This window comes from Macrosteles quadrilineatus, unplaced genomic scaffold, assembly GCF_028750875.1.
Source record: "Macrosteles quadrilineatus isolate MER2022 unplaced genomic scaffold, UCM_ALF_1.0 Scaffold_302__1_contigs__length_110123, whole genome shotgun sequence".
In the NCBI taxonomy this organism is placed as follows: Eukaryota; Metazoa; Arthropoda; class Insecta; order Hemiptera; family Cicadellidae; genus Macrosteles; species Macrosteles quadrilineatus.
In genome coordinates this window covers 83,540-110,124 of record NW_026542895.1, presented here as the reverse complement: position 1 = coordinate 110,124, position 26,585 = coordinate 83,540, and the positions used below count along the sequence as shown (strand labels likewise).

Below are 26,585 nucleotides of genomic sequence, written 5' to 3'. Positions count from 1 at the left end.
CTCCATCGCGCTACCGTCTCAATTTTCGTCCACAAAAGTGTCTAATACTTTGAGCAGACTAATCTTCCTATTTGGGTTGGACCAGCTAGAATAGTAGGGAATTAAGTAAGCAACGACCAGGTCTGCTTGGGCTTGAACCTGAGAGCCCGTATTCTATCACAATTTCGTCACAACTCAATCAATTATCAATTATCAATTATTTAAGATGGGGACGCCACTATGTGCGTATTTTAACCCAAATATGAGTGAACTCTTTCTAAGTAAAAAAAAAAAAAATGTTCGAACAAATTCACGTTTTTCTTAAACTATATAAGTGCAGTGTAAAGCAATTTGTTTGATTAAAAAATATTCGTAGTTACATAACCAATTGTGTATCTTAGTGATTCCATCATCCTTAAGTTATTGCAAACTTAGTAAAAGATACTTGAATTGTTGGAGTAGAGCAATGTTGGAGTAAAGCAGTGTGTAGAGCAGTACCTTACAATGACAGCATTTTCTTCATGAAGCAATGTCTGTCTCTATAGTTAACGACACTCTGGCAAATCTTCCATCCAATGGGAAACGCATGGTCAAATTGCACTCTGAAAAAGTTTGAGTCCAGCATTAAAATTATTGCTGATAAATAAATTCATAGTCTGATCAAATTTGAGTTTTACATTGTTATAACTGTTTCTTTAACATTAATAAAGAACATTTGAATTATTGTGTGTGTTTAGGATTTTTCTAAGCGCATGTATTGTTTTCCTTGGTCCATCTGTTATACTTGTTCTAACATCCAGAGTTTTTCCAATATGCACAAGTCTCAACTACGTCCATGCACAATAAGTGACAAAAGTCAACTGTGAAATAGAAATAGTTTTACAATCTGGATACTGTAAAACCTATGAAAAAGATATTTTTAGAAAGTAGATAAGCAGACCTGTTCATTCAATCTCCCTTGTGAAGAAGATGGATATTTTCAAACTAAAAGACAAAAGAAAATATCATGGCTTTTAGTGGGGGGAGATATTTTTTTCTGGTTCTCTCTCTAAGAAACCCAGAGGGGTGTACTGAAACTGCCAAGACACAACACTTGACATTGCTCATTACATAGTTAAATGCTTTAAATCACGATACTTAAGAGGTTAAAAGTAATTTAATTTACTGATGAAGGTAGAAATAATTGTGTTCTGAAGAATTAAGATTGTAGTGGTTTGTAAAATTCTTCTTACTAAATGTATTATATGGCAGCTCAAGTTATACTGGTGTTAAAGAAATTGATAAACTTATATGTTATCATTATTTTACTTAATTTAACTCTTATTTACTAAATTTTAAGTTTAAAAATATACTAAGGTGTAGGTAGGCATCGTCGAAATTACACAATAACAATATCATGTAATGCATACAATAGGATACATGTCTTGAAGTATAAATAAAACACAATGGATGTTTTAGGGATAAAAGCGTTATAAATTTATGGTACATAATTATAAAAAACAATATTTTAAAATGAAAAGTCTATTTAAAATATAGATTATGATGTAAAAAATGTATAAAACTATAAACATTTGAAACAACATATATAATAGTAAAAATCATGTTGAAACAAAACTAAACAAAGTACAGTAGTAAAAGAAAAGTAAATATATATTCACACGAGACGAAGTTAATACTTAAAAAGTTTAAGTAATGTGTAGTTTATTGAGAGCTCTAATAGTCGTAACACCAAAACCTTAAATTAACGTAGAAAATAACTCCCAAAGTATAAATACGAAAGTGCAAATCACACCCTTATTTTTCTAATCATCCACCATTTTGAAAGAAATATTAGGAAGATGAAGTTAACATAAAGTGTTAAGACAGAAATGGGAATTATAAGTCTCCCGTTTATCCCCGTATACCTGGCCCAGCCGCTGTGGCAGTTTCTCTACGTTACGTCTCCCCAGCGCCGAGTCTCCCCAGCGCCGAGGCCATAAATTACCAAAGGTTCTGCTCAGTGATGCAGAAGTGCTATACCTACTATTTTAAAATCGTATAAATGAGTTTAATCTGTGAAGCAGTAAAGGTTAGGTTACGTTAGGTTAGGTTAGGTTAATCATTCAAGATTAAGTGCGAACATCTCAAAAGTACGAGATTCAGTAAGCTGAATTAAAAAATATTCATTAAATGTTAATTTAGAATTCGAATCGTATCATATCTGCAATGAAATGTATGTAAAATTAACGTAATTCCAGTGTTGATTGTCTACAATGCTCAATTGGTCACACGCCTTAACCGCAGTTCCTTGCTTTTGTGAATTCCAATTCGGCTGTCAAAACTGTCAGATTATGCCAGATAGCCTGCTCGGCGCTGGGGAGACGCGGCGCTCGGGAAACGGAATCGTTTATGTATTTCTACCACATTCGAAAACACCCTTATAATCCTTCCTAATAGCTGTGGCAGTTTCAGTATGGATTATAATCATAAAACGTGGTAGCAGTTTCGGTGTCCCCACTCAGAGACCTGTAGGATAGCCTACACCAGGTCATCAAACTCAGCATTATCAAATTTTCATATCTAAAAGCCATCAGTAATTAGCGGGATTTGAACCTTTAGTAACCATTTGAACCTATACAGCATCTAACAACGCAGAGAAGAGTCCATTCAAACAAGCATCTAACAAGCTATACGTCCATTCAAACCCAATAAACTTTTGTAACCCCGATGGCTCGAACTATGGAATCTTTTGAGACATTATTCACACAGATAATAACACATCTAGCTACAAATCTACCACTTACTTCATTAAGGTATGCTCTATATAATAACTTTAATCCAAACCCAAACGAAATATTATAACCAAAGACATCAATGCTCAATTGATTTTTCGCCCACTTGTAGGCTAATTTTCATTTAGTATACAATCCTGCAAAACCGTTATTATAAACGTGTATTAAATGGAATGATCCATATAAACATTATTGTGGTTGTGGATTGAGTCATAATGCTTTCTTCTCTATTAAGAAAATCGTGATTGAAACACTTATTCTAGAATTGGAACTAAGAGTGAAAAATGCATAAATATTTTTATATTCGGCTTAGTTTTTCTACTAGCAAAAATGTAGATAAAATGTGTGTTTTTACAGTAACGAAGCTTACTTTATGATCCAGCAATCCAGAAGTAAAATACTGTCTTTTCAACTGGAGAAAGTTTCAATCTCCTAATAAGCATCTGACGAAAGAAGGAAGAAAGACGTCCAGTACATTGTTCTTTTTCAATTACATTCGCCATTGTTTGTTTTTCAGAGGCTGCATATAGAGTGTCTACAGTCCATTCTGAAACCGTTTAATCAAACAAAATTAAATGTGAAGTGTGCATTATTCTGTTCGCAATCCACGATAAAGTATTATAACATTGTACACGCTTTCGCTAGCTGCCGCCACGCGGCCACAGTACCGACGCCGTAGATTAACATTGTAAAGTGTCTTCTCTTACTAGTTGAATGCAACATATCGCCCAAGTAATGTCTCTTGAGTATGTTTTTATAGTTTTAAAAGTTAAGTCATCATCGTTAGAATAGGTTAGTAACGAAATACAGTTTTCACTCGCCTACAAGATATTCATAGAGATAAAAACGGACCGGAGTGCCGCGTTCCGAAAAAACTATTTTATAAAAATTGCATGCTACGGGTCTGGACGATTACAATGTGCTTTTAATCTTTATTTTGAGGTTAGTACTGTAATAATGACCGAATACAATTGTTTTCGTTAGAAGAAAATTTAAATAACATACGTTCCGACTCAATATTTTGTTTTTCGTTGTAAACAAAGATTCTAAATATTTTTTAATATTTCTATCCTCATATTTTCACAATTGTTGAGCAAGTCCATAGGAAAGTAGCTATTTTGTCATAACTACCATCATACCTAAAACTTAGGTACATATGGGCCCGGGACCGCTGTAAAACCCCCCCCATAAGTCAAAACACGTGTTTATAAATTTTGTTGAACATATTTATATGACATAATTGGAGGTAAGAAGCTTCTAAATATTGGGTTTTGACCTTTTTCAATCAGCATTTTTTGCTGTTAAACAACTATTCAACTGATCTAAAAGAGTAATAATGCATTGCATATTATATTATCCTACAATTATTGAATGTCAAGATAATATTGGGTAATAAACGCCGTATGTCATCACTTGTGTTGTCCTCATGGAGAATTAAATGGCCACTGTAGATTCATTGAACCATATTATTGGAAATTGGTTAATTTATTTATTTCGTGGAAGGATTTGACAAGATTAGCTAAAGATTACATTATTTGTGTTCTTTGCAGCAACAAAAGAGATTTTTTTAATTAGGTAGTATTATTTTATTAGACCTAAGTCTGATTCTTTTTTGTTTGCAGGTATGTTGTGGAGTTATTTTTCATCGGTCAAGTAATTAGGGTGCTATGCCACTTTTGCGTTCACCTCAGGTCCAAACGACTCGTCATATACGCTGTGATTTTGGTAGCAACTCCTTTCCATATCTAGAAAAACCTACGAATAACTTACAGACTTACCCAACCTAACCATCACGACACCATCAACAGACAACAAAGATGGGGTTAAAACAAATGTACCTACTTAAAATACACTTTTAAACATTAAAAACAAATCCCTTCACTTTCCAACACTATCGTCGGCTGAAAAGTGGATAAAACTCGATTTCCAGAAGCAAAACTGTTGATTATATCATATCCTTAGAAGCTACGCGTAGATCACACAGAAAAGTGAACGATGTTTAGCATTAATTGGATATTAAGGAACATCCCAGCCGATATTATGCAATAGGGGAAAATACAGTACTTGGGAAATACGATGATGATGGCATCTGATGTAATCCCAACAAGGAGTATATGTAAACCATGACTGGTAAAGATAACGAAAAAAATAATTCCAAAACTCAAAATGACATTATGATCAAGTGTATTCGGTAATATTTTGACGGAAGTTTCTAGTTAAATACGCCAAGTACCAGTAGTTTAATGCGTGTATAGGATTAAGACAATTTTGTTTTGTTAAAGTAGGCTTTACGTGTAAGACGTTTTAGCCAAAGTGGGCTCGTTAAATTCATCTATAACATAACTGCAGTTTCACGGAATTCCAGCTTTGAAATTCCTAATTTACTGAGACGTCAGTTTTCGTTTAGTTTGACCAAATGTGAGATAAAATCATTCATATTCCTTCCATGAAACACTACTGAGAAAGCTCAATATAATCTAGGAGAGAAACTCTTGAGAAGCTACTAGAAACAATAATGTCAAACAAGTTGAATTTTTCTAAAAAGAAGAGGTGCATTCTTGTTACCCCTGAAGGTGAACCATCCGTTAAATATATTACTAAATTTTGTTGTGTTTTACAATAGTCAAAGGGTTTACCAATCCGATTCTTAGTTATTACAAGGTTTATTAGTAAATTGTAATATACAAATTGATAGTGTAATCCTCTGAACTAATACATCGATTTAACGTCTACCGAGCGTAGAGTTCAATTTTTAGGATTTTTAAGTCGGCTCTAGAACTCGATACTATGGAACTCGGAACTAACAATCTTCTTAGCTTTAGTTTCGCTTTGATCGCTGTGGATATTTGTATTATTTTGTGTACAGACCTACTTGTTTATAATAATAAAAAAGGTGTAAAACAATTCGTTAATTCGAAGATATTATTTTGACAACGAGTAAGAGTAGTGATTTCCTACGTTTTTCTGTTTGTTTTTGTTTAGTTTTGCATCATGTCTTTGCGTACAGGATTTTTTTTTTACCGATGATAGACTAAGGAATACTATTTCAGAGTAAACTAGCCTAATATTAGAGAAGTAGTACAGTTAGTATGTTTGTATTATTTTGTGTATCATTAGCTATGATTAAAAACATTGTTTTAATAAATTTCTTAAGTTTTACCGCTTGGATTTGGTTATTTTAACATCAATTTAAAGAGGTTGATCATTTTTCGTCCTGTTTTTACGTATTTTTTTCCGAAAGGTATAATAAAGTTCTGAGATAATATTGGATGAATAGTTGATATAGGTTCTTATATTATTTGGCTTATACTTATTTATAACTTAAATCATGTTTTGTATACAATTTTTCGATTAAAAAAATTGAATACAAGTACGAATAGTGATTTCCCAAGTCTTGCCACTTGAATTTGGTTATGTCGACAACAATTGTAAAGTTAATAACTATAAAGTTGCTTCCTGTCTTTGTGTTGTTTTGCCGACGACCAGACTAACAGTACAGTTACTGGGAGGATGCGCCGCGTGCCATCTGTAGATGAGTATCGCAAGATGGAATCCAGCTCCAGTATCACTATCCAGTATCCAGCTGACGCTACTCCGCTCATGTACCTGGATAGTGGAGGGGGGAGGTACCGTACCTATGTGACTTGGCGTATAACTTGTTACGTTTCAACTGGTTTTCTTAATTGGTCCACTCGGACAGCTCACCTAACGGTAAGCGTGCTCGACACACACTTGTTTTGGGCGGTGTTTTCCCGTCTCTTGACCCGACTGCCGCAGCTTTGGTCCTTCGGGCCGGATCAAGGCTTCAATCGCGAGATCCTTTCTTTGGAAAAATCTATCCAGAACTAGCTTTCCTGTTTAGAGGAAGCTACGATTTTCTTCGTCAAAGATCTTATCTTTTGTAAATATTCCCAGCACGAATTCCCTGTGAGCAGGAAATGAAAATGCCCTTTGTCAAGCGTCATTGAAAAATCCCAGAAAGAATTCTTTAGGGAGGAAGCCAACATTTTCTTCGTCGATAATTTCTCCTTTTGGATTTCAGAATCTTTGTTCCGTGCAAATTCCCCGTCGAAGAGAAGCCTACATTGATTGTTGAAATAGTGCTATAAGTTGGAATTAATGATAAACTACAACACTACAATATTCTCGTGAGTGCAAATTATTTCGGGATATTTTAACAAGATCGATAAAATCCCGATCTCGGATCTCAATGAGTTACTAAATGTTGCCAGAAGGCATCCATGAAACCAAAAATGCAATAACCAAATGGAAATGGTTTTCAATGTGCCTATATTTTTAAATTCTTATAATGAACTTTTGCAATAAGATAGTTGTGATTCCATATACAGATACTAGGTCCAGCTAACGTAGGAATTAACGAATGTAGGTATATTTTAACACATGCTTGCTACTGTGTCACAATACATTTGGAAACATAACGATTTCCCATATTAATTTCTTTCTTTATATTTTACACTCGATTGCTCTATAGAAAGGAACACCATAAATTTATCCCATTATAAGCTTTAACATATTGTAAATTATCTTTCTTGAATACTTTCATGAATCCAGGGGTTTTGTTTCATGTATCTTCTTGCATCTAACCTACCAATCTTTAGGATCTAGATTGAATACAAGGTTCTAATATTTAGTATTTGTTTAGTACAAGATACAATGCATGATAAGTTTGAAATCTTCAAAATATTGAAATTTATCTCGTGTTAAAACACACATTCAAGAAATCAATCTACGCATTAATCTAACAATCTAATTTTCTGGTTTAATAAAATGTATTACATAATTTTATGAATTCGAATATGGGTGCACTAAATATTAGTTTTATTCCTTAAAGTTTGTTGCCAAATCCAAAGTATTTAATTATTATTACCAGTGAGATTATTGAAAAAAATTATAAGATGTATTTTTAACCTCGTTGAAATAAACGCGGCATATTAATTATCCTTTTCAAAACTTCCGGAGTTAAATAATCTTGGAATTTGGAAATTATAATAAGAACACAACACGAAATAAGTTGTAACTAAACAGAAAACAAAAACAACATCTAACGGTGTCAAAGATTTAGTCTACGAGAGCTGTCAGCTAGTCAGGTTGCTGGAGTTATGCACAGTTTCAAGATTGATGTTGATGGTAAAATTCCAGCGAGGCTCTTTCAGGGCATTGTCCTTCTTCAGCCTCTATTTGCTCCTTTAGGGTTATTTGTCATCGATTGTAGTTTGATCTATAATATTTTGCTGTAATATTGTCTCTTGGTGGTTTCATGAGTTTGTGAACGTGTAAATTATATTTTAGAGGTTTATAAGCTGCTGCATGGTCGCATTTTAAGTCTAAAATGAAGGGATTTTTAAATACTGGGTGAAAAAATGCCGTTGAAATGAACGACTAAACCCCCCAACAACAATAAACTGAAATCAAATTATCAAAGTGTATTTGTAATTAGTACTTAATATCACATCAGTTAACTAATTATTAATTTAATTGTTAATTAATTAATCTATTTAGTTTTATTTAGCAGTTACAAAAAAAGTACTGCATGTTATTTTATTGGTTGTCTTATCAATTCGGCGGAATATGTGGAGAAAACATGCATCGTATTTTAACAGATTTGTAGCAAATAAAATGTAGCCTATGTACCGGAACATAGTGGCTTAAGAGGCTATTGAACATGGACGAAAACATTACCCAAGTTTTCACCCTTAGTAGGCTACAGCCGACTAAGAAATTCTATGAGGACAAACATAAATCATTTGTATAAAAGATTCTTTAAACATGCGTTTTCAGAGGTCTGTGCATCTTCACGGTGTCTGCTAAGCTAGGCAGTTCTATCCTGTAAAATAAGTCCAAGTCGCAAAACTGTACTGTATGCATTAAACGTACTAGGTTTGGTTACCAACGATCACGTGATGAAGAATTTAGTCGTACAAATATTCAATGTTAATTTCTCTCCTGGACAAAACACGAACATACCTTGTTGATTGAATACTGACTGATCAATTGGGTCAATCGAGCCCGGTAGACTGAAACTAATTGATTATCTCTGAGTAGACCGATCTGCCATGCCGAGAGTAGCCTGTTTGCAGACGAAGCTTTGTAAGTGAATGAGCAGAATTTTTAGATTAGCCAAGAAACTTATTACACAATTATTTCATAGTTTAATAAGCTCGTTTTGAAGTGTTGCCGAGTGCACTGTTTATAGTACAGAAAGCAGCTAATTGCTGCATATTTATACTTTGTCGTACGGTTTATACTTTGGCGCACATTAGGATTCCAACCAAACAACACAAAACAGCGTGGTTTTATTATGCACGTAATCCGTTTACGCTTGGAAATAGGGTGACAACACTTAAAGATAATAATACTATGAGCAGCTGATTGACTATTACAACTACGATTTAACCTGTCATTTCGTGTTTATAGTTTATCTTATATTTTCGTTCAACGCTTGGTTTGAACATAACCTGAAGTTTAGTACTGCTTTTGAAAGATGAATTAAAAGTTGGCCTAACATGTTTAAAAATAATGAACTCGGTGAAAGTGATTGTGAATATAATGTTAGACCAGAAATAGCGGAAACTGAAAACATGTTTCATTAAACCTGTTACATGAAAAATCAAGAAAGAAGTATGAACGATCACACGAACTGGTTTCCTCTTGGCGCGTAAGTAAGAATAAAAGTTACAAAACGGTCAGAAAATGTTTTATTGGCATATTTTGAAGAACAATCTACTCGTTTATTATGTGTTCATACTGATTATTTATGTTTATACTTGTACTCTTGAAAATAAGAAACACTTAAACACTTACGACTACAATCAGCTGGTGCAGTATTTCCCATTCAGGTCATGACTTGGGTTTAACCTAACCTAAAAACGTGTTGTATAGTGTTTGAAAGACTAATTATTTATATGCTTTATAGTGACTGTAGGAAAAATATAATGTGTAACACGAGTGCAAAGGCCTTTTGCTGCACTCGAGATCATTCCGCACTCACCTGTGGCTCGTGCGTAAACATTGCTCACTAGTTACACAAATAACCATTTCATGAAAAGAATTACATACAATATGAAATATCCTAGAGTTAGGTCATATTTTGATTTAATTTGGCCTGAATGTGAAGAGTTGAATTCAGTGCCCGTATTACGGGGGTTTTATGAAACAGGCTCCAGTTTTAACGTTATGTTTTGTTTTGGAAGCTTCTTTTGTTAGTTACATACCAAATATGGATTGTTGAGAGGCAAAGTTCAAATCGGGGCCACACGTTCATATTTGTTTGCACGCGTGATGTGTGCAAGTGCAACCTGACACCGTCCACACGCTCATTTCTAGCCTTACATCTCGAGGCTCACATCTGTTAACTTAAAATACAGGTCGTCATAATAATATCGTCATGAAGGATGTTTTTTAAATTTAATCTTTGACAAGCACCGTGCTAAATTGAAAAGGAAACAAGCGATTTTACGTTCACGATGGATAAGCCTGCGAGATGGCGTGTTAGTTAGAGAATAGGAACATTTATGTACTGTGTGAACTGTGTAGTGAGCCAGAAGATTGGAAACTGATTTAAGAATGGACGAACAAGCGTATAATAATTTTGTTGCAATTGGTAACTTCATACATTCTGAAAAATACGTGTATGAGAAAAGCAATTTCACCTCATTACTGACAGCGACACAATATCAAGACAATAATTTATTTACAAATCCGAGATCTTTAGAAAATGGTAGTTATAAAGACATGGAGTACACAACAATAATGTCCAAGCAAACCTTAAGTGAAATAATTACTAAAACCCATCGAGCTATCTACAAGGAGCCAAAAAAGGCATTTGATTTTTTTACATCCGTCCTTTTAACATCCTTTTAACAGCCGATATACACTCTGAAGAGTGAAAACCGACTTGTTGAAAGAGCGTCCACACGCTCGAAATAGTTTGCAGTCACAAAATGTGATCCTGTAAAATTTGGCACTGGGATAATAATGTAGGTTTTAGTTACTTTAATTAACGATTGAATTTGTTTGAATCCCAAGTAAATCGACAGTAGATTCCCAGTCATGATCATTATATCTATTTTGTATAAATTTAACCTTACGAGAAAGATGTGCATACTAAATAACACATTAGAAGTTCTCCAAGTTTATAGTATTTTCACCAATTTATTTTCGTTATCCTCTTTTTCGTCATTGTTTGCATATTTTCAACCTGTGACCTCCACTAACGTTTTCACATCCATCCCCACAGTACACTTTTGTATGAGAGAGTCAGGGTCAGTGGCAGGTTAACACGATCCATTGTCAACATTTCTTTAAATTTTAAGACAGCTTCATATCTATTCGGCCTTGCAATGGTCTTCTCTTCTCAGTAGAACGAGAGGAATTCACATGATCGTGAATCCTGGATTTTCGAGATTCTATCTCTTTCTCATCTTCGTTGCTTTCTATAATCTACGTACTGTAACGTTTTCTTATAACTGACATGTTCTTATATATAGTTATAGATCTATCAGGATTATTATAACATTATGTTTACTCTGTTAGTCAATAGTAGAAGCGTGTTCTCACACGGTCCCCTGGCGTGAGCGTCTGGATCGCTTTTGTCGCTGGAAGGCCGATTTCTCGGTTACGGAATCTGCTTCCGTCATTGTTACACCTCTGGAAGTGAAGGTTCACTATTAATTGGCGTGTTAGATCGGAAACTCAATTGCGAAGTGGTGAAGATTACGTATGTGAACGTATTATCAGAGATGTGTCATACACTTTCAAGTATACAAGTATAACAAAAAATTGAGATTATACTACCCGATTACAGATTAAATATGTGCCTACGTTTGGCACAAACAACCCTAAGTTTGAACTTCACAATCTATTTATTTGACAAAGAATACATTATCAAATACTCTAATTTGCAAATCTACAAACTAAAAGAATCTACGGTTTGGTAAAGTCTGTATTGTACTCAAACAGGTACAACAAATTTACGCCCAGTGTGGTTACCAATACTGTAAAACCATACTTGGCGACAAAGAACTATCATTGGCAGCGAGCACGTGGGCGTCCTGCTGCGAGAGCATCAACTTTCTTGTTTTTTTGTCTAGTTTCAAAAGCCTTAAGTAAAGAAATATGCAAAAATCTTCTATTTACGTTTGTTGCAACGAGACTTTTAAGCAAATATATTCATCAACAGGTAACATACAGAAATACATAGTGTCTCATAAAGATAACATGCGAGACAAAGTTAAATGATTTTAAAAGATCTCGGTAACCAATAGGAGTAGAATAAAAATATAAAACGAAATTGTTTGTCTTTTACATTTAATTTGTATGGTGACCATCCAAAATGTGTGGAAAATTTTTACGAACTGAACCCCGCATTCAAACACCACTTTATAGGGACAAAATATGGCCGGTTTGCGAACTCGTTCAAATGGATGTTGGCTTACACGTGTAACATGGATTTCTCAAAATGTTTAGCTTTATAAAGGATTCCTGTACTTCAGGCATTTTGAATGACCATTTGTAATTTGTTTAACAATTCCTAAGATAAAATACTCGATTTTATTATCACAAGTGCGCATTATGGAGCTAATGTAATTTGGACAGAAGAAAAAGTCTAACTAAATTGACACTATTATTTCAAGGCAAATTATACACATAATTTTGTTTCACAGTCACTTTGTTTGTTGACACTGGTAATGAAATCTCAAAATTTTTTATAGTTTCAAATAGTTACTGTATGGTGTTTCTAGGGTTCATAATTGCTGCTAGAATGTTGAACGCCTTTAAATGTTGAGGTTACTATCCTAAATTACTACATTCTTGCACTGTGGATTCTTGAGCTGGTTATTCTTAATCTAAAGTGCATTTCTTTTGATACAAATCTACGGTTGAGTAGCAAGAAGTATTGGTGGAAATATCATAAAGAGACTAAAACACCCAAACAATGCCTTTGGACAAAAAATGTTTGGGTCTTTTCAAGAAGATAGTCACGACGCCCTATGCAAATTAAGCTATGTTAGGTTACCTTTTCATTTGCTAAGGGCCTATCTTGAAAAGACTTTATGGATCAACAATCTTCTAAACCGGTTAAAGTTAAACGCAATGAGGATGGATGAATGAATGAAAATACCTTTTTATTGAGGCGTACATTAGGACCACATGGTAATTTCTTACAGTTAATCTAGTATATAAGATGTTAAGTTAACCTCTTATGTACTAAATATAAACCAAACAATACATTATTATAACACTTTTGAAACTATAAACAAAATAATAAGTAACAACTTAAGTTATAAATCTTTGTCCCTAATATACGCATATACACACATTCACTCTTTGCCACACCCAGGCCTAACGCACGCCATCCCTCCGCTTGGTAATCCGATCGAGATACAGTAGTACGCTTTCAGCGCCGCCGTCGGTCTGGAACGGGATTCTATGCTCCTGATAGTGAATGGTAGGGAGTTCCAAAAGGCGACATGCTGTTGTAAATGATCTATTAAAAACTGTTGTCTTATGGTGAGAAATTTGGAGAGTTGATGAGCCAGAGCGGGTATTTCTTGCACATCTACCATTTAAAAATCTGAGATTGATGGCCGAACGAGTAATAATAATAATGCGTATTTCTCTAACGTCGGACAGTTTTAAAAGAGAAGAATTTATATGATACGGGGTGACGTGATCATCTCGTCGAAGATTCAAATATCTTGTACAGTAATAGAGGACGATTACGATAGAAAGAAGACAAAAACTCATGACTGCGGTAAACGTCAAGTGGGGATCACATCTACTGTCACAGTTTAGCGAAGTCAATGACTAGACTTTCCAGTAACCGACGTTCCTTGACATGTGAGGCATGTTGAAACTGGATCTCAGACAGAACGTGCTGGAGCCGATATAACACTGCCCTCGATAGATAATCCGACAAATCACCACGTCTTTGCCAGATAGCCACTGATACATTAAATAGGTATTTAGCTGAAAATTGAGGAATTGTCAGCAATTTTAAGGGAATCTAGTGTAAAAAAAATGCTTGCTTAAACATTAAACTCAATACAGGTTCAATATTCCATTTATTATTTTGACATACTCCGTTGACCGATTTGGAAGGAGAAATTGTATGAACATCTATTTTGATCCAAAAGCAAGAAATAACAAATACAATTTAAATTCTACCACTAGATGGTTTAGGAAATGGTTTTTTAGTCTTTTAGATCGAATAGCTAGTTTTCGATAGTATATTTATATTGGTAATCCTATTAGGGATTTCTAGTCGCTAATCGTTGTAATCCTTGATTTCCATAACTCGATCATCACTCTTGCCCAGCAGCGCGATGGCAATCAAGATTGCACGTTTGGTAATTTAAATATGTGACTGTGTTCCAATAATGCTCTATAGTTAGGCAGTATAATAGGTATGTTCAGTTAATGAAAAATACGACGATTGTTGTTGTTATCATAATTACAATGATTTAGGTATTTCTAGATCTTTGAAAACCTTCGAAGGAATTGTGAACATAATGAACGAAACTTTAGGATGACAATAAGGATTCTCTTTCTATTGGGCCTCTAATCTTATACATAAGTATCCTTCGCATCCTATTGTGGGATCTAAAGAATATGCCAGAAACAATGCAGTTGTCATTATAAAAGCAAAACATCCGACAGTGAGACAATCAATAAAAAAAATTAGGAGAAGGGAAAATACTCCCTGAAAAGACTAGCGATTGTTTACAAACATATATTTTTATTTTGATAAAACTGTTTTAAATTGGTAAAATATTAAATAATAAATAAAAAGTCAGAACCGATATTACATACACCAGAAAAGGACGCCTAAACCCTATTTCAACTGATATATAACAAAATTATTAAACTACGAGGAACTGGTTGACCAAATTGCAATATGTATTATGCTTACAAAATTGTATCCATTACTTTCTTTACAATAATACACAGTTGAGAGATACATTTAGTCAATTTAAACTACTAGTGTACATATTGCTCGAATTCGAGCAATTGCAAAGTATTACAGGGGTTATTTCAAAACCAATAACAGTCATATTTACAATGAGTTTAAAAAGAGTCAACTCAAATATTACCATTGTGTAACTCAGACCCTGATTACCTGGTTATCTTCGTTATTGATAAACCTAAAGCATTCCGGCTGGTTTTCTCCTTCTGAAAATGCCTCGCTGTACAGGCAACACATGTCATTGATAGAGGGTCAATTGAGAACGAAAAGTCTTTTAGGGGTAGTGTTAGCTCGCATTCGTAACCTAATAGTTGAGATTGTCCAGGGTCAGGTGCTGACGTGTACGCCTCCTTTCTATGTTTCGTTGTTGTCGCGTCGGAGGCATTTAAAAGAAAAAAAACAACAAATAAACAAATTATAGCTACACAAAAAAACGATAAATACACAAATTTAAGATACAACCATACTAACACGGTCCGTTTTCGTTTTGGGGGTTATGTTTACACAAACTCAAATAGTAAATAAATTTACTCAATGCGTTTCATTGAATCGAAAAATAAATAACAGCAATTAAATTATACAGCTGATCAAAACGTAAACAATTATGTTCTTCATAAGGATAACATGGGAACTTTCAAAGCCACTGGGACAAAACCCAAGCGACTTTGTCAACAATGTAAGGCCAGTTTGCAAATCTACGCGACACGCTTTTTCCAATGAGATGTCAATGGATAAAATCGGTTAAGAAATGGCGGAGGAGTTCAACCGACAAAGTTTCATGTAGCGTATTAATTATATAGATATGAAATTGCGTTACGAGAAATCCACCGATTTACAGTATTAATAGGCGGCGGGAACCCATTTACTAATCGAAATGATCACTGGCAAAGTTTAAGTTTGTCACCCCATATCCTACAATATAAAGTAAAATAATCCATTATAAAGCTATTTTTTTATTTTATTTAAATTAAATACGTAATTTGATTTCCCTTAAGTATTCCGGTAATTTAGTTCGACTGTAAACTAAAATATAGGCATATTTTAATATTCGTAATATAAATTTGTATCACAAACTAAAATATATCAGTTTGTGTTTGAGTCAAAACATAAAAAAATTAAATCTCGGAGTAATTTATTTTATAGTTTTAAAAATTGTAATTGATAATATATGAAGCGGGGTTGTCGTTTTTCGCACACTATGGTGTACCGAGATATTGACTTTCAAAATTTCAATCCGTATTATGATGGCTATAAGTGGCGTATTAATGAAAGAGAAGTTGGTCGAATAACTTGCACGCTTTCTCTACATCGGACGTTATGCCACGCTACATATACAGTAACGTTAGTCGGTAGACGTCAGCCGAAGCGTAGTGGCAATTGTGCTAAAGAAAAACATTGAACAGGGTAAAAATCGGATCTTCGTAAATTTGTATAATACACGATCCTACTTGTTTTGGCCACTGAATCATATCAGAGAACTGAGAAGCTATCTAAATTACTTATAACATAATGTAAATACGGCAACACATCTTTTAACACACCACACACATGAACCACACTGCTGTTGCATCACATATTTGCCATGTAATAAGGAAATAGTTCTTTAATAAATGACTGTACTCAGAGGTATTATATACAGTCTTATACAGATTTAATACTACCTACTTAAATGTTAAAATTTTCTATGGATGGAGAATATTTCCATTTATTCAATGTTTAATGGTTCTGATAAAAGTTTGTACTTGGTTATTTAGTAAATAACCTTCTACGCAGTACAATTTATTTCAAATTATTGATGTATTGTAGAATATTTAATCCATGACTAAGATTTTTTCAAATTATTAAAAAAAAAGAATTTTTTTTAAATAATTTGAAAAAAAATCTTAGTACCTATTCAGTATTTTCAAGGACTAATATGTGTTTAATTTACCACTAAAAAAAGTGTGATATTGAATAAAAACCTATGGTATTTCATAGTTAGCGATTTGCATCAGAGACTAGAGAGCAAATAACACAGACAACCGCTAGGAAGGTCCAGAGCAATAAACAACTGAAATCATAAGTTCCTCTGGTGTGATATATAAGTTATGATAGCTTACCTCATTCAAACCTTCGTACCGACGATTCCCTTTGAAAATTCCAAATTAATTGTCAAGCAGTTTGAATTCTGATAATGAAGAAGTATTCAAAATCTGAAACATACAATAGTGTGTTCTAGAACATGTTTTACAAAAATAGTAACACACATGAAATGAACGAAGGTGATAGATAACTAACCTTAATACTCAGTTTGACAATATCAGCTGGACGTAGGCCTAAGCTATTAATATTCCTAAAACACAAAAACAATCTTCCGATGCAGTTTCATGATTAAAGTCATTATATTATCTATTTGTTGAAAGTTTTAACATTATTTCGTATCAAACGTGATACGTAGTGATCTCTAGTTTTTATATTATTGTGTGGAGAAATCAGAGGTTGTTTTCTACATCACCAACTTGGTGTCTTACAATTTATGTGGAATGTATTATCAAAATGCCAAACTCTTTCCATGGAGTCATCTAAGGCTCCATTTTACGAAAGTTTCGGTTCGCATAGTTTCTTCCATACGCGGCTCTCTCTTAAGAGGTGTCATGCTTGCAATGATCACATCCGAGCCTCACGTTGTCCAAAGAATTGTCACTCGGATTAGAACTCTTTCTAATCCCACTTCATGATGAACCAATTTCATCTCCTACCTGTTTATAGTGAGAGAACAGCGAATATCAGTTGTGTGGCGAATTGGAAGTTCAGTCTGAGGAAGAGTGTGAATATTTGTATCTAATTGATTAAATTGGTCGACGGGGTGATATGTAGTTCACCCCGATATCATAGGATAAAATTATTCACAATAATTCTGAATTAAACAAACATATGGTTTGAAACAAGAATCAGCTGATTTGAGGAATAGTGTTTTTTAGAACTGCTGGTAATACAAATAATACTACTTTAAATTTTGTAATTATGGACATTGACTTTGGATAATGCAAGTAGACTTTTCATCACACAGTTCAGTAAAATCTGAAGCCATGCGTGAAAAACTTACGTTAGTCAACTTTATGTCTCTTAATTTTAAAATTTAAATTCAACGATGTTGGGCTAACTCTTTCGGTATAAAATTTCAGGACAATATTGGTTTGTAATTAGATTATTGTATTTAGTCGAATATTAACTACCAAATACGATGTTATATAATATGAAAGTGTCGTGAACAAAAAAATCCCTCTGCATGAACCTGAAGGAAACATCTTTAAAATAATTGTCCTCAGCTAATCAATAAATATGGTAATTATATGAAAGAGTGTGTTTAACCTATGTTATAGACGGGGACAGCTAACTTACAAACCTAGTAAATTATATTGAAGGTTCACCTGCACTACAGGCTCGTATATAAAATACCCCCGCCACAGCAAACCTGCAGACTTAGTGAATTTTCATTTGCCTGATTGGATTTACACTAAAATGTCTCCTTAAAAATATTACATTTATTCCCTATTTAAATATAATTAGTTTAACGAGTGTACTAAGGTTTGCTGCGACAGGGTGGGTAAAAGTTTTTTGTTGCAAAATTTTAATACTGTAGATTAGTAACAAATTAATGTATTTTCCAAATTAATTTGATCAAAATATGTTCATAAATAATCAAAACTACAACAGTTGACTTATTCTCCATAAGAATAACATGGGAATTTTAAATTAAATTTTTTTGGAAATTTTCTCCGTAACCATTAGGCGCATAATAACGCTTCAATATACATTATTCGTTGTTTTTTTTAAGCTCTACAAAATGGTTTGGAAAGAAATTGTGAAATTTTGTGTTTTTAGGGTCAAAAATGGGGAAATCTATTTTTATCCCATCCCCCCATAAACCCCCGTTCCCATAGTCCGATCAGGCTGGTTCACGATCTCGTTCGAATGAATGTAAGTTTAAACGTTTGTACCAAATTTCATCAAAATCGGATCATTTTTGCTCAAGTTGTCGTGCTAACGGACACACACACACACACACACACACACACACATATATATATATATATATAATATATATATATAATATATATGTCTACGAATTTGAACGGATGGTGTTTTTGGCCTCTAGGGACCTCAAAACGAAAAAGTAAATTAGTCCCGGGTCCAGGTCTTACCATGAGTACTACGGTAATAGCTTATTCCCTATATGGGAAATTCGCCAATAAATGAAAGGATACACCTACTTTACAGATCATACTGCATAATGGGCCTAGTGTCTTTATTTAAAAACACAGTAGCAATGTCCGCTTTCTCTACGGATCATAGTGCCTATGAGTCAAGCGTACGAATTATTATAGTGGGACTACCCGTATTGAAACGTAAACACGAAACTACAGATTATGGTTCTGACTTAAGTACCACTGATATTAGTCAGCAACAAAACTACCATTACTTCACTCATCCTCCCCTTAAAAATGTGCCTACGACGTAAACATCTAATCAAATGTTAAAATGAGTTTGTTTTAAATCATGTATTATGACTTCTGTATATAGTCGAATGACTGAATACTAGAAGTAAACAATATGCTAGTAGCCTATAAATACCGCAATCACACATGGGTAGTCTTTACTGGGGAGAAACTAAACGAACAGGAGTTGTGCAAATTACGCGATTTGCATTCTAAATTCTACTCAGTCCTCGGTATCTCAGGTATCGAAGTCCAATGAACGTAAGAGAAAGCTACCGGTTGTAAAGAGGTGAAAAGGACAAGTTTTAGGTGAATATATTTTCATTTAAGTGAAATTTGCATATATACTTCCCATTAATGTGCCCTGACTTTGGGGAATTTTAACACATTGCCTGTTCTTATTTACAGAGCTTGAGAATTTTTTTACTATTTTCGTTGAACACCTCCAAGATTAACCGAGCGAAGCGGGCATGCAGGACCTGATTCTTTTTGAACTTATTTAAGAGTAAAGAAGGTCATGCTGTTTTATATATACAGTAGTACAATGATTATGTTAGATAGAGAGTATAACACAATGAAATTGTCATACTGTACCAGTAATGTAACACCCTATATAAATTTGATTAATTATTATATTAAGCTTAGATTTATAACATATTACTATAATTATATTGGTTAAGTGTATTGGGGCCTATTAGTTAAAAAAAAACACATATTTTTTACACTGTATTGACAATTTGTATTGAAGGTCAGCCGTAACTCAAGAGTGTTTTGTAAGTTTAGGTAAGTGCGATAGGCACTGACAGTACTTAAAAATATCTAATTACTCTGGCCCTTCTTCTATTGAGTTAAACTATAGGCTGAATAATTTCAGTGTCGGGCTAAAATATCGTAGGTTTTGTCTGTTATCTACATTTATCTTATTGTACTGTTTGTGTGAATGTACAGTGGTGCTTCAGAGTTGTTGTAATACATGTATAAATGAACTGTCAAAACAATATCGCAGACTGGGAACAATTATTCAAGTACAAGAAGTAATTAATCGATATTAAAGGATTTGATAAAAGTACGAATAAAAAGTGTATTGCACTTCTAAGTACTGTTCGAATTCTATATTTCTCTTATATTCGAAAACTTTGTTAATGTATGTGATATACAAGATGCTATAGTTAACATGAAGTGTTTCCTAAAGCTTGGCTTGCCACAGCGTTAGCAGATTCAACAGAAATAAGTTATTTACATCAACGCATACTGTCGGTAGCTCAACTCACTGCAGGTGGCTCAACTCACTGCAGGTGGCTCAACTCACTGCAGGTGGCTCAACTCACTGCAGGTGGCTCAACTCACTGTAGGTGGCTGAACTGACTTTAGGTGGCTCAACTCACTGTAGGTGGCTCAACTCACTGTAGGTGGCTCAACTCACTGTCGGTAGCTCAACTCACTGTAGGTGGCTCAACTCACTTTAGGTGGCTCAACTCACTGTAGGTGGCTCAACTCACTGTAGGTGGCTCAACTCACTGTAGGTGGCTCAACTCACTGTCGGTAGCTCAACTCACTGTAGGTGGCTCAACTCACTTTAGGTGGCTCAACTCACTGTAGGTGGCTCAACTCACTGTAGGTGGCTTAATTCACTGTAAGTGGCTCAACTCACTGTATGTGGCTCAACTCACTGTAGGTGGCTCAACTCACTGTAGGTGGATGAACTCAACTGTAGGTGGCTGAACTCACTGTAGGTGGCTGAACTCAACTGTAGGTGGCTGAACTCAACTGTAGGTGGCTGAACTCACTGTAGGTGGCTCAACTCACTGTAGGTGGATGAACTCAACTGTAGGTGGCTGAACTCACTGTAGGTGGCTCAACTCACTGTAGGTGGATGAACTCAACTGTAGGTGGCTCAACTCACTGTAGGTGGCTCAACTCACTGTAGGTGGCTCAACTCACTGTAGGTGGCTCCACTCACTGTAGGTGGCTGAATTCACTGTAGGTGGATGAACTCAACTGTAGGTGGCTGAACTCACTGTAGGTGTCTAAACTCACTGTAGGTGGCTGAACTCAACTGTAGGTGGCTGAACTCAACTGTAGGTGGCTGAACTCAACTGTAGGTGGCTGAACTCACTGTAGGTGGCTCAACTCACTGTAGGTGGATGAACTCAACTGTAGGTGGCTGAACTCACTGTAGGTGGCTCAACTCAATGTAGGTGGCTCAACTCACTGTATGTGGCTCAACTCACTGTAGGTGGCTCAACTCACTGTAGGTGGCTCAACTCACTGTAGGTGGCTCAACTCATTGTAGGTGGCTGAACTGACTTTAGGTGGCTCAACTCACTGTCGGTAGCTCAACTCACTGTAGGTGGCTCAACTCACTGTATGTGGCTCAACTCACTGTATGTGGCTCAACTCACTGTAGGTGGCTCAACTCACTGTAGGTGGCTCAACTCACTGTAGGTGGCTCAACTCACTGTAGGTGGCTCAACTCACTGTAGGTGGCGGAACTGACTGTAGGTGGCTAAACTCACTGTAGGTGGCTCAACTCACTGTAGGTGGCTCAACTCACTGTAGGTGGCTGAACTCACTGTAGGTGGCTGAACTCACTGTAGGTGGCTGAACTCACTGTAGGTGGCTGAACTCACTGTAGGTGGCTCAACTCACTGTAGGTGGCTCAACTCACTGTAGGTGGCTCAACTCACTGTAGGTGGCTCAACTCACTGTAGGTGGCTCAACTCACTGTAGGTGGCTCAACTCACTGTAGGTGGCTGAATTCACTGTAGGTGGATGAACTCAACTGTAGGTGGCTGAACTCACTGTAGGTGTCTAAACTCACTGTAGGTGGCTGAACTCAACTGTAGGTGGCTGAACTCAACTGTAGGTGGCTGAACTCACTGTAGGTGGCTCAACTCACTGTAGGTGGATGAACTCAACTGTAGGTGGCTGAACTCACTGTAGGTGGCTCAACTCACTGTATGTGGCTCAACTCACTGTAGGTGGCTCAACTCACTGTAGGTGGCTCAACTCACTGTAGGTGGCTCAACTCATTGTAGGTGGCTGAACTGACTTTAGGTGGCTCAACTCACTGTCGGTAGCTCAACTCACTGTAGGTGGCTCAACTCACTGTATGTGGCTCAACTCACTGTATGTGGCTCAACTCACTGTAGGTGGCTCAACTCACTGTAGGTGGCTCAACTCACTGTAGGTGGCTCAACTCACTGTAGGTGGCTAAACTCACTGTAGGTGGCTCAACTCACTGTAGGTGGCTCAACTCACTGTAGGTGGCTGAACTCACTGTAGGTGGCTGAACTCACTGTAGGTGGCTGAACTCACTGTAGGTGGCTGAACTCACTGTAGGTGGCTGAACTCACTGTAGGTGGCTCAACTCACTGTATGTGGCTCAACTCACTGTAGGTGGCTCAACTCACTGTAGGTGGCTGAACTCAATGTAGGTGTCTGAACTCACTATCGATGGCTCAACTCACTGTAGGTGGCTCAACTCACTATCGGTGGCTCAACTCACTATCGGTGGCTGAACTCAACTAGTCCACTTTTATTCTTAAACTGGCTACAACGTCTTCATGGGAATGGAATTTACAGTTATATGAGTCGTAAAAGCTAAAACTAATCCGTATGACTATTCAGCGACCCAGCCTCTCGAATATGTGTATCAATATCTCCACCCTATCTGTCAGAACCAATTCCATAGTTTGAATGGAAGGGAATGAAGTCACCGTAGTAAAACCACAACCAGACTCTGTGGCTCGATCACAGTCACACTTTTGCGCAGTCCCGTAGTTATTTTTCTAGGATAGGATTAGTTGCAACGGTGTTGTACATTACAGAGTTCATCACGCAACCTCTGCCTCTGAGTAGGGCGCTGAGTGGAGACTCGCATCTGTGATTATCCGCAGTCAAAGTCATGATGACAGTAGCTCTGCGCTTCTGCACTACTTCGGCTGCGTAGTAACTAGTCCGTTAGCGTCACACTGCGTTTGCGCTGAGCTGCTAGTGCTGGCTTATCCAGAGATAGAACAGAGAACAGTACGCTGTAACGCTGCTCTGGTTAAGCATTCGACCAGTACACAACCACGGTGCGATATCCATTCCGAGAACAGAGCAATGCCGTGAGTGGGAGGTATTAGGATACAACGGTACTCTACAATCTACACTAGCACTAGATTATACATTATATTGCTCTGTCCGTATACAGAAGCTTGTGTTATGAAGTTTGAAACATCTGGGGGCTCGTTGAAAAACAACTATGCTTAAGTATCAATGTAAGAATGATGGATACAGTAATTAATACAGTATATCATTTTTTTATATCTTCATTGTTTTTTAAGTTTTTAATAGGGACATTTTCAATTCAGTACATTTCAATATACTAAAGTTAATAAACGAGGGCTTCTGACTCACAAATTTCTTATCCTGTCAAAACTATATATAGTTGAGTAATGAATAGTACTACTAATCTTGAAGTAATGAACGCAATATTTACTCTATAGAATATGAAACTGCCAAATCATAGCTAACCTTTATAAACAGCTAACATTTATAGACTAAGCGAATTGTCAGTCACTTTATTTACGTAAACCCTCAGGATAACATCAGCTCAACCAAGTACTGTATTTAGGTTTACTGCCACGAGGAGAAAACAAATTGTTAAGTTGTTGTTATGATTCGAAATAAAATTTGTATTTTCTCATGATTTAAACCACAAAAGGTACCAAAGCCTACATATTTATGTCTGTAAACACTTGGCTAATAAACAATATGACCAAATTGATAAACCTGGAAACAGACTCGTTTGAGAAAAATACACAGAAAGAGTAAACATTAACAATAATGTATTGATTTAACTGAAGATGTAGGATAGGATACAGCACGCGATGTATTTAGTACATTTTCAAGTGTATTGCTAAACACACTTGCTCATACAACTGATGTAAACAAATGATAAATAAAAGTATCTTTTAATAATCCACAATAGATATGTATAATTAAATCATACGAATCGCCTAAGTATGAAAAGTAGGCGAATCGAGTGTCTATTTAGCTACCCCGTCGTACTTTATATTTACTTTATGTTTGTATACATTTTACCAACCAAAACGTTGAAACCGATATGTTACGCTAAAACTCCGAATTCGGACAATGTCCGAAATCTTTACCCACTTCACGATTGTCAGTATGAAATACTCACGTTTATTCGGACATTAGTCGAAGCGAAATGTCCAGAACGCATTGGTTATGGAGCAGTATGTTCAGGCACCGCTTGTTCTCATGCGGTTTTAAAACTATAACTTAAATACAATGTTTGCTAATTTATTTTCTAGCAACGCGCTTTTTTTAATGTTTCCCCATTATCATTGGCAGCTTTATATACATAATTTACGCCCAATAACGCTGCACCCAGCACTGTTATATATCACACCAACTGGAAAACTGTAGGTTATTTATACGTAATGTTATAACTGATATAGATTACAATACTATTAATTACCCTATACTGAGTTGGGTAGCTTAACATACAAAACAAGAGACAGATACGATTCCGAGTTTTGCATAGTTTTGTGTATGGGAAATCGAATGCAAAAAGTTGTCAACAAAGTGAGAGTCACCTTTACCTAATATGGCAAACTCTATATTGATGTGTACTATGCAAAAACCTGCTCGACTACTGTGCAGTTAAAAAATTATTTTTTGCAGATTGTATGCACATGTGCTGTGTTTAAACTATCACCGCAAAATCACTTTTAAAATGTTTTCACAACGTATTATTAGACATTCATTCGGCTGTATGAATTATAGGTGAATTCTAAAAATAAATTGTTCATGTTTTTGTAATAGAGTACTGTCGTTTAGTTTCATTCTATAGTCCAAGTTCAGTCCAGTTCTATAGTCCAATTTTATCTTATTGATTAAACCAAAATAATAGAATGGAAAACGTCAACCTTTTTTTTAAATTCGATTCTATTTTCAAAACTACATCGTGTGACAAAACCCAAAACAAAGCAAACACCTTATTGTAAACATTGGAAGTGGAATATATTGTAAAATATAATTTAATATTTAGAATTTTACCGGTTTAAAATTGCTTTATGTTTAGTGTTGTCTTTATTGCTCAAATCTATAGATTTATGTGATTATACCAAGGTTTTTCTGCATTGTGATGAAATATTATACAAAGTTACGGCCCACTATAAAATTTGCCCTATTTCACAACAATGATGAGTGAATCTACATCTACATGTATGATTGCATATTCACGATGTTCAAATCAGCTTGTTCCTATCCTACTTGTCACAAACATAAATTGAACTACAGTGTGTCTAGTTGTAATATGAATTTTGTCCGGGGAGACAGTATGCTTTGCAAAACCACAACATTGTAAAATGAGTATAATTGTCCAATTTACTATCGAATACAATCATATAAGTACACTAGATTACCAAAGAATGCCAAATAACGAGTTTATATATCGAGTTTCGGAACTACTCTCCATTCACGTCAACAGCCCTGACCTCGGTAAAATATATTACGAACCCGACATTAGAAAATTGTTATCTGTTAAAACTCAGTATCAAGAAAAGTCCTTTAAGTTCATTTTATAATAATAAACAAATGAAATTATAAATTCACAGTAAATAACGATAACATACATCACAATATGTAAGCATTATACATTATGGAAAATAATACCTGTCGGAATATTTAACACCATCATCCCATATATTTGTTATACAAATTATGTATTTCATATTATTTTAAAGATATTTCACCTCACATGATTTGAATTTCCCTAACGGCACTAGCTACCACACGAGAGCAAAACTCAAACACGCCACACAACTGCAAACGGTGCCGTTGGGCGAAGGTCTCAAAGTTCTCTATTATTATTACGGTTTTACGATTTGCATATAGTTAATATTGAAATTATAAGATTCGATCAATAACAATATTAGAAGGGTAGAATAGTTTACTTACTGGTAAATAAAGAGGTCATTGAACCCAACACTAGACACGACTGCTGGCCACTGAGGACTGAAGAAGCTGGCGGAGCAACTCCTCACTCCTCTGTCTCTCTCTATCCCTTCTCACGTCTCTCGCTCTCTTTCTCTCTATCACTTTCAATCCGTTTGCCATCCTTACTGTATCTAATACCCGTTACCACAACACATTATCAAACGTACCAGCTTCCAAACATTCGAGGACTAAAAACGTTCTCCTATGCTATTTCTGCTCAGTACTCCCGTTTAAATCTACTTATGGTGTATTGATAGCCTAGTGGACTCAAGACTTTGGTATGAGAGTAATATTTTGGATACCCGGCATTTGAGGAATACTATTGGCCAAAAAAAGGAACCATGTCCTCATAACACC

General features: G+C 35.5%; 1 long non-coding RNA gene across 1 annotated transcript; it reads right to left on the bottom strand.

Annotated features, from left to right (window-relative positions):
* Positions 1 to 501: 501 nt before the first annotated feature.
* LOC128982418 (uncharacterized) lies at positions 502 to 26,238 on the bottom strand. Its single transcript, XR_008489667.1, has 3 exons — positions 26,190 to 26,238; positions 16,836 to 16,928; positions 502 to 581 (listed from the first exon to the last, which is right to left on the bottom strand). It is a non-coding gene; the product is annotated as an uncharacterized LOC128982418 (long non-coding RNA).
* Between the last annotated feature and the right edge of the window lie 347 nt (positions 26,239 to 26,585).